Source organism: Mirounga angustirostris, unplaced genomic scaffold (genome assembly GCF_029215605.1).
Source record: "Mirounga angustirostris isolate CCGP_5_RB_7025 unplaced genomic scaffold, mMirAng1.0.hap1 SCAF_9, whole genome shotgun sequence".
Classification (NCBI taxonomy): domain Eukaryota; kingdom Metazoa; phylum Chordata; class Mammalia; order Carnivora; family Phocidae; genus Mirounga; species Mirounga angustirostris.
In genome coordinates, this window is record NW_026991717.1 from 52,578,296 (window position 1) to 52,584,794 (window position 6,499).

General features: G+C 42.2%; 3 pseudogenes; 2 read left to right on the top strand and 1 right to left on the bottom strand.

The window, feature by feature from the left end:
* Positions 1–3,521: 3,521 nt before the first annotated feature.
* Positions 3,522–4,143, top strand: LOC135361455 (T-complex protein 1 subunit delta-like; annotated as a pseudogene).
* Positions 4,144–4,438: 295 nt separating this feature from the next.
* Positions 4,439–5,147, bottom strand: LOC135361579 (large ribosomal subunit protein eL39-like; annotated as a pseudogene).
* Positions 4,656–6,264, top strand: LOC123862328 (T-complex protein 1 subunit delta-like; annotated as a pseudogene).
* The last annotated feature ends 235 nt before the right edge of the window (positions 6,265–6,499 follow it).

The window sequence follows — 6,499 nt, forward strand, 5'->3', positions numbered from 1 at the left end:
CCTGCCCCCTCCACCCCCCAGCTCTCTCTCAAATAAATAAAATAAAATCTGAAATGCTTCATGTTTTTTATTTTGCCTATCTCCCCACCCACCTCCCCTCTAGTTTTCTGTATTTATAAGCCTATTTCTGTTTTGTTTGTTCAGCTCTTTTTTTAGTCTGCATGTAAATGAAATCATGTTTGTTTTTTTTTAAGATTTTATTTGACAGCGAGAGCAGGAACACAAGCAGGGGGAGTGGGAGAGGGAGAAGCAGGCCCCCCGCCGAGCAGGGAGCCCGATGCGGGGCTCGATCCCAGGACGCTGGGACCATGACCTGAGCCGAAGGCAGACGCTTAACGACTGAGCCACCCAGGAGCCCCTGAAATCATGTTTTTTGTGTCTTTCTGACTTATTTCACTTAGCATAATGTCCTCTAGGTCCATCTGTGATGTTGCAAATGGCAAGATCTCATTCGTCCTTATGGCTAAGTAATATTCTATTGTATAAATATACCACATCTTTATCCATTCATCTATCAATGGAAGCTCGAGTTGTTCCATAGTTTGGCTATTGTAAATACTGCAGTAATGAGCACCGGGGTGCATATATCTTTTCAAATTAATGTTTTCGTTTTCTTCAGATAAATACCCAGAAATGGAATTACTGGGTCGTATGACATTTCTATTTTGAATTTTTTTGAGGAACTGCCATACTGTTCTCTATAGTGGCTGCACCAATTTATATTCCTACCAACAGTTCCCTTTTCTCCACATCTTCACCAACTTCTATTTCTTGTTTTTTTGATACTAGACATTCTGACTGGTGTGAGGTGACCTCTCATTGTGGTTTTGATTTGCATTTCCCTGATAAGTGATGCTGAGCATCTTTTCATGTGTCTGTTGGCCATTGTAGGTCTTCTTCGGAGAAAGGCCCATTCAGGTTCTTTGCCCATTTTTAATCAGATTATGTGGTGGGTAGTGGGGCTTGGTGTCCTCTTAAAGAAAAAAAGCGGGGGCAAATAAAAAATCCTAACTCCGTTTCCTAAGTACAGGTTGCCTCTTGGTCAGTATTTACTTTTTCTATTCTTTAAATCCACGAGTTCCCTTGCTGTTTAATCCAGAAGCGCCAGTGTATTTTATTGAGTTCAGGCATGGGGCATTCTGAAACGGTCTAATTCCCTTCTCCCTCCCCCTTGCAGGATGGCTTTTGTCTCTTCTTCACACCCATGCTGCCGTCTTGGAAAAGAACGCTGGTCCAGGCTCTTCTGTCATGCTTTACAGCAGTGATCTTAATCTACTTCTGGAAAAGATTATTGTGAGTTCTGAAATTTTTAACGCATTTCTACCTGCCTAACTGTGACCAGCCAACTGAATTTGAGATGTGAAAGAATAGAACAGAGTAAACCACCTTCTGAGACATTTTTACCTGCCCTCATCTAAGGAGTCCTGTGGTGATGGTTCAGCCAGAGTTTTAACTCCTGGCAAGTACTCAGTATTAGGACAAAGGCACAAATGGTTCTTCTTTGAGTGGGGGGAAAATGGATTCTAAAGGTTCATTTCTCTAAAGAATTGCAGTAGAAGCTACATTCTAGTAAGTAGGAAACCTGGTGCTTTTTGCTACCTTCGGATAAGAGTGAATATGCATCTATCGTCTATCCAGTTTCATGTGCTACTGCAGACCCATTTCTCAAGGCAGTCAGTCAGGGGTGGGATGCCAAAAGCCCTCCAAGGCCCAGTTTGACAAGGAATGTAATATTAAAAACTTTTATAAGGAATTCTTTCTAAATCCTTTGAAAGTGAATTCCTAATTCTACCTTTCTAGATTTTATAAAGAATTTATATTTTTTACTTCAATAAATTGTTAAATATCTTCAAATTTTTAATAAACTTATGTATCTTTTTTCAAAAATTGTTGGTTTTCCTTGGGGTTTAATAAGACTTCATTCGTAGGAGTAACTTGAAGAAAATTTCCTTTATTTCTTTAAATACAATTCTTTATTTTAAACATTTAATCAATACACAAGCTCATAAAAAGTCCTTCACTTCCACCTCCCGTTTTGCAGTCAACCCATCACCTGCCAGGTGATAGAAAGGAAAACTTCAACTCTAAGCTCTTAGGCTCTCCACCTGATGCCTGTGAATTTAGCAGACAGATTAACAGGTGAAAAACATGGATCTTGATGTTTTTACAGGAGACTATAGAAGAGTGAAAACTTTGAAGAAATGTGTAGATTCAGGGTTTATATACTACTTTAACAACAAGTGATACATCCTGGAGTAGACAAAGGGGTTAGACTGGTAGGGGTAGTATATTCTGGGGAAAGGGACTAGGAAATAGATGGGGGAAACTAATGGAACATGAGGGTTATTTTAATCCAGTTTGTACAGTCTTTTTGGTGTTGATTTCCATCTCCAGTGATGAGTGTTCTCTCCTTCCTGGTATAAGAGGGCACCTTTCTCGAGGCACCTGGCTGGCTCAGTTGGTGGAACATGTGACTCTTAATCTCGGGGTTATGAGTTTGAGCCCCATGCTAGGGATAGAGATTACTTTTAAAAATTCTTTAAAAAGGGGGGGATGCTTATAACAACAATATCCATAATAGCCAAAATATGGAAAGAGCCCAGATGTCCATCGACAAATGAATGGATAAAGAAGATGTGGTATATATACATGATGGAATACTACTCAGCCATCAGAAAGCATGAAATCTTGCCATTTGCAACAACGTGGATGGAACTAGAGGGTATTATGCTAAGTGAAATAAGTCAGGGAAAGACAAATACAGTTGACTTCACTTATATGTGGAATTCAAGAAACAAAGCAGATGAACCTAGGGGAAGGAAAAATAAAATGAAGTTTGAAAGGGAGGCAAATCATAAGAGACTCTTAACTATAGGAAACTGAGGGTCGGTGGAGGGGAGGTGGGTGGGGACATTAAAGAGGACACTTGATGTAATGAGCCCTGGGTGTTATATGCAACTGATGAATCAGCTAAATTCTACCTCTGAAACTAATAAAAAAAAAAAAGGGAGGAGGGCGGTTTGCCTGGGTGGCTCAGTCAGTTAAGCACCCGACTCTTGGTTTTGGCTCAGGTTGTGATCTCAGGCTGGTGAGATCAAGCCCTGTGTTGGGCTGGGCACTGGGTGTGGAGCCTGCTTAAGATTCTCTCTCTCCCTTTCCTTCTGCCCCTCCCCAACCCACGTGTGCTTGCACATGCTCGCTCTTTAAAAAAAAACAACTTTCTCATAGGAAATTTATGCTCTGCTCTTAGGCAGAAAAGTAGAGGGCAGAGAGCCCTTCCTGTGTGTGCTCTTTCTCAGTTGCCTTAAGCTCAGAATAATACGCCACAGTTTCATATTTTGGAGTGACGTGTTCTAATCCACTTCAGTGGTGAACGGTGCATGCCATTCTGCAGCCAGCTGGAATCCACATCCATCTGTCCTTTCTGAGCCCACCCAGACCCTCCAGGCTTGCCATGTCCAAGCCCTGGTGCTCTGGAGCGGGTGCTCCGCAGGGCTGCCAACAGCCGCTGGAAAGGCACCATGAGGACCCCAACATGCCAGCCCAAATCTGCTCGGCAGTCTCTCCATGGGCCAGCTCTTGCTGATGCTATTAGAACAAACCTGGGACCAAAAGGATAAAAATAAGTGAAGCTGGGAAAGGATGTGGCCATTACAAACCATGGTGCCACTATTTTGAAACAAATGCAAGTGTTCCATCCAGCAGCCAGAATGCAGGTGGAGCTGTCCAAGACCCGAGATGAAGAAGCAGGAGGTGGTACCACATTGATGATCATCGTTGCTGGTTCTCTTAGATTCCTGTCTGAAGCTTTTTCAGAGAGATTCATCCAACCATCATTTCCATGTCCTTCCAGAAGGATTTGGAAAAGGGTATTGAAATCTTAACTCCTCTAGACCCATGGAACTGAGTGACCGAGAAACTGTTTGATAATGGAACCGCTTCATTGAACTCAAAGTTTTCTTCGTGTTCAAGTCTGCTTTCTCCAGTAAATGGAAATGCAGTGAGGGAAGTGATTGACTGGGCCACAGCTGCTGGTGTAGATCTTCGAGATACCAAAGTAGTTAAGAAACTTCAGGGGCATTATGCCAAGTGAAGCAAGTCAGATGGAAAACACAAATACTGATGATCTCTCTCCCAGGTGGAATCTAGAAAGAGTAAATAAAATTAAAAAATTAAAAAAAAACAACCTCACTGATGCCAGATTGTTAGTTGTCAGGGAATGGGTGAACTTTGTTTTGTTTTGTTCTAGTTTATTTTTATTTTATTTTTTTTTAGAGCCAAAAGGTCTCACATTTATTACTGAACCAACCTACTGGTGCAGAGGCATAGTCACAGAAAAATCATTTCCATGATAAGACAAGTCTGTGGCCAAGTAGGAAGGATGTTTACAGAATGATAGAACACATGATCTTCATGCAGCTTAATTAAATTGTGCCAATTAAGTGTGTCATCTCATTATGTGTGACGCCTTATAGACCCAGCTTGCTTCTTCTCCAGTGCCTCCTCTTGGAGTTGTACCTGATTTTATTACCGGATTTCATCCGAATCCACTGGGGAATGGGACGATTCTGCTTTTGTTTCTTGGCCAGGAATCACTTGATTCTGAAAGTCTTGTGAGAAGACATGGCGAGAAGCAGCCAGCCACGCAGAGCAGGATGGCGGTGAAAAAGAAAAAGCTTATTTTTACTTTTTTTTTCTTTTTTAAAGATTTATTTGGGAGAGAGGGGGTGGGAGGGGGCAGAGGGAGAATCTCAAGCAGATTCCCCACTGAGCAGACTGCCTGCTGAGCGTGGAGCCCAACTGGGGGCTCGATCTCATCCTGAAGTCATGAGCTGAGCCAAAACCAACAGAGTCACCTAGGCACCCCAAGTTTATGTATTTAATCTCTAGCCACAACGTGGGGCTCAAACTCATGACCCCGAGATCAAGGGTCTCCTGCTCTGAGTCAGCCAGCCTCCCCTGTTTTGTTCTAGTTTAAATAAATGTTTATATGTATGTGTAATTATGTATGTATAGTTTACATATAAACTATATATAGCTTATATATATAACAAAACTGGGTGGGACAAATGATGATTACAAGTTGGTAGAAGGGCTGGTTCTCACCCATAAGATGACTTAACCAGAGTTGAAAAGGCTAAGATTGGGCTTACCGGGTTTTCCTTATCCGCTTCCAGAACAGATACAGATAATCACATAGTAGTTTCCGATGCCCAGATGGGCCCAGTGCTAAGGAAGAAGCCTATATTCTAAATTTAGTGAGGCAAATTTTTTAAACCGGATATAATGTTCTCATACAGAAGTCTATTCTTAAGAGCTGCTCTTAGAGATCTTGCATTAAAATTTCCTGAACAAAATGAAGATTATGGTGGCTAGGGATATTGGAAGAGAAGACACTGAAGTCCTCTGTAAGACAACTGGAACCAAGCCAGTTGCTCATGTTGACCAACTCACTGGTGACATGCTGGATTTGGCTGAGCTAGCTGAGGGGGTCAATTTAAGTGGTTCCGGCAAACTGCTCAAGAGGACTGGAAAAAGTTACAGTTGTGCATAGTTCTAATAAATTGGTGATTGAAGAAGCAGAGTGCTCCACTCATGACGCCCTGTGTGTTACGTGCTGTTGAGTGAAGCAAGAGCTCTTCTTGTGGGAGGTGGTGCTCCAGAAATAAAGCTGGCCCTATGGTTAACTGAATATTCATGAACATTGAGTGGTCTGGAATTCCACTGTGTTCTAATGCAGATGTAATGGAAGTCCTTCTGTGCACACTAGCTGGAACTGCTGGCCTGAGTCCCATTTCTGCAGTAACAGAACCAAGAAACTAACATGCCCAAGGAGAAAAACTATAGGCATTAATGTCCGAATTAATAATATAATTTCCACTTATTTTGGAAGAACAGGTTGTCCAGCCTTTGTTGATTTCAGTCAGTGCACTTATTCTAGCAACCGAAACTGTCTAGAACATTGTACACATTGCCGATGTGGTAAACCCTCAGTAATCTGGCTGACACTGGCTCGCTGGCATCGTCATGGTCATGGGTAGTGTGGCTGGAGTAGAAGACCGCCTTGGTGCTCCTTGTTCAGAAGATTGTTTCCTTTTTGAACTCCAGGGCTTGGTCTTCCATTTGGCACTTGCTAGAAATGATATTTTGCACACTTTAATGAAAATACTAATACTTGGTTTCAAAAAATACTATGGTATCCTTTCAGGCCTTTCTAAAAACTGGACTTGCTCTTTTGATAAGTTTTTGGTTTTGTTTTGTTTTTTTTGCGAGGGAGATGGGGAGAGGCAGAGGGAAAGGGGAGGGAGAGAGTGTGAGCAGTGGGGGCAGGGGTATGGGCCAGAGGGAGAGAGAGAATCCCAAGCAGCTCTACACCCAGCACAATGAAAGGTTACATCAACTTCTACAATAATGCAGAATGCACTAGGACGGAACAGCAAGGCAGAACTCTACGTTCTGAAGAGAAAGGGTTCATAAGACTAGTCAAGGAACATCTGGG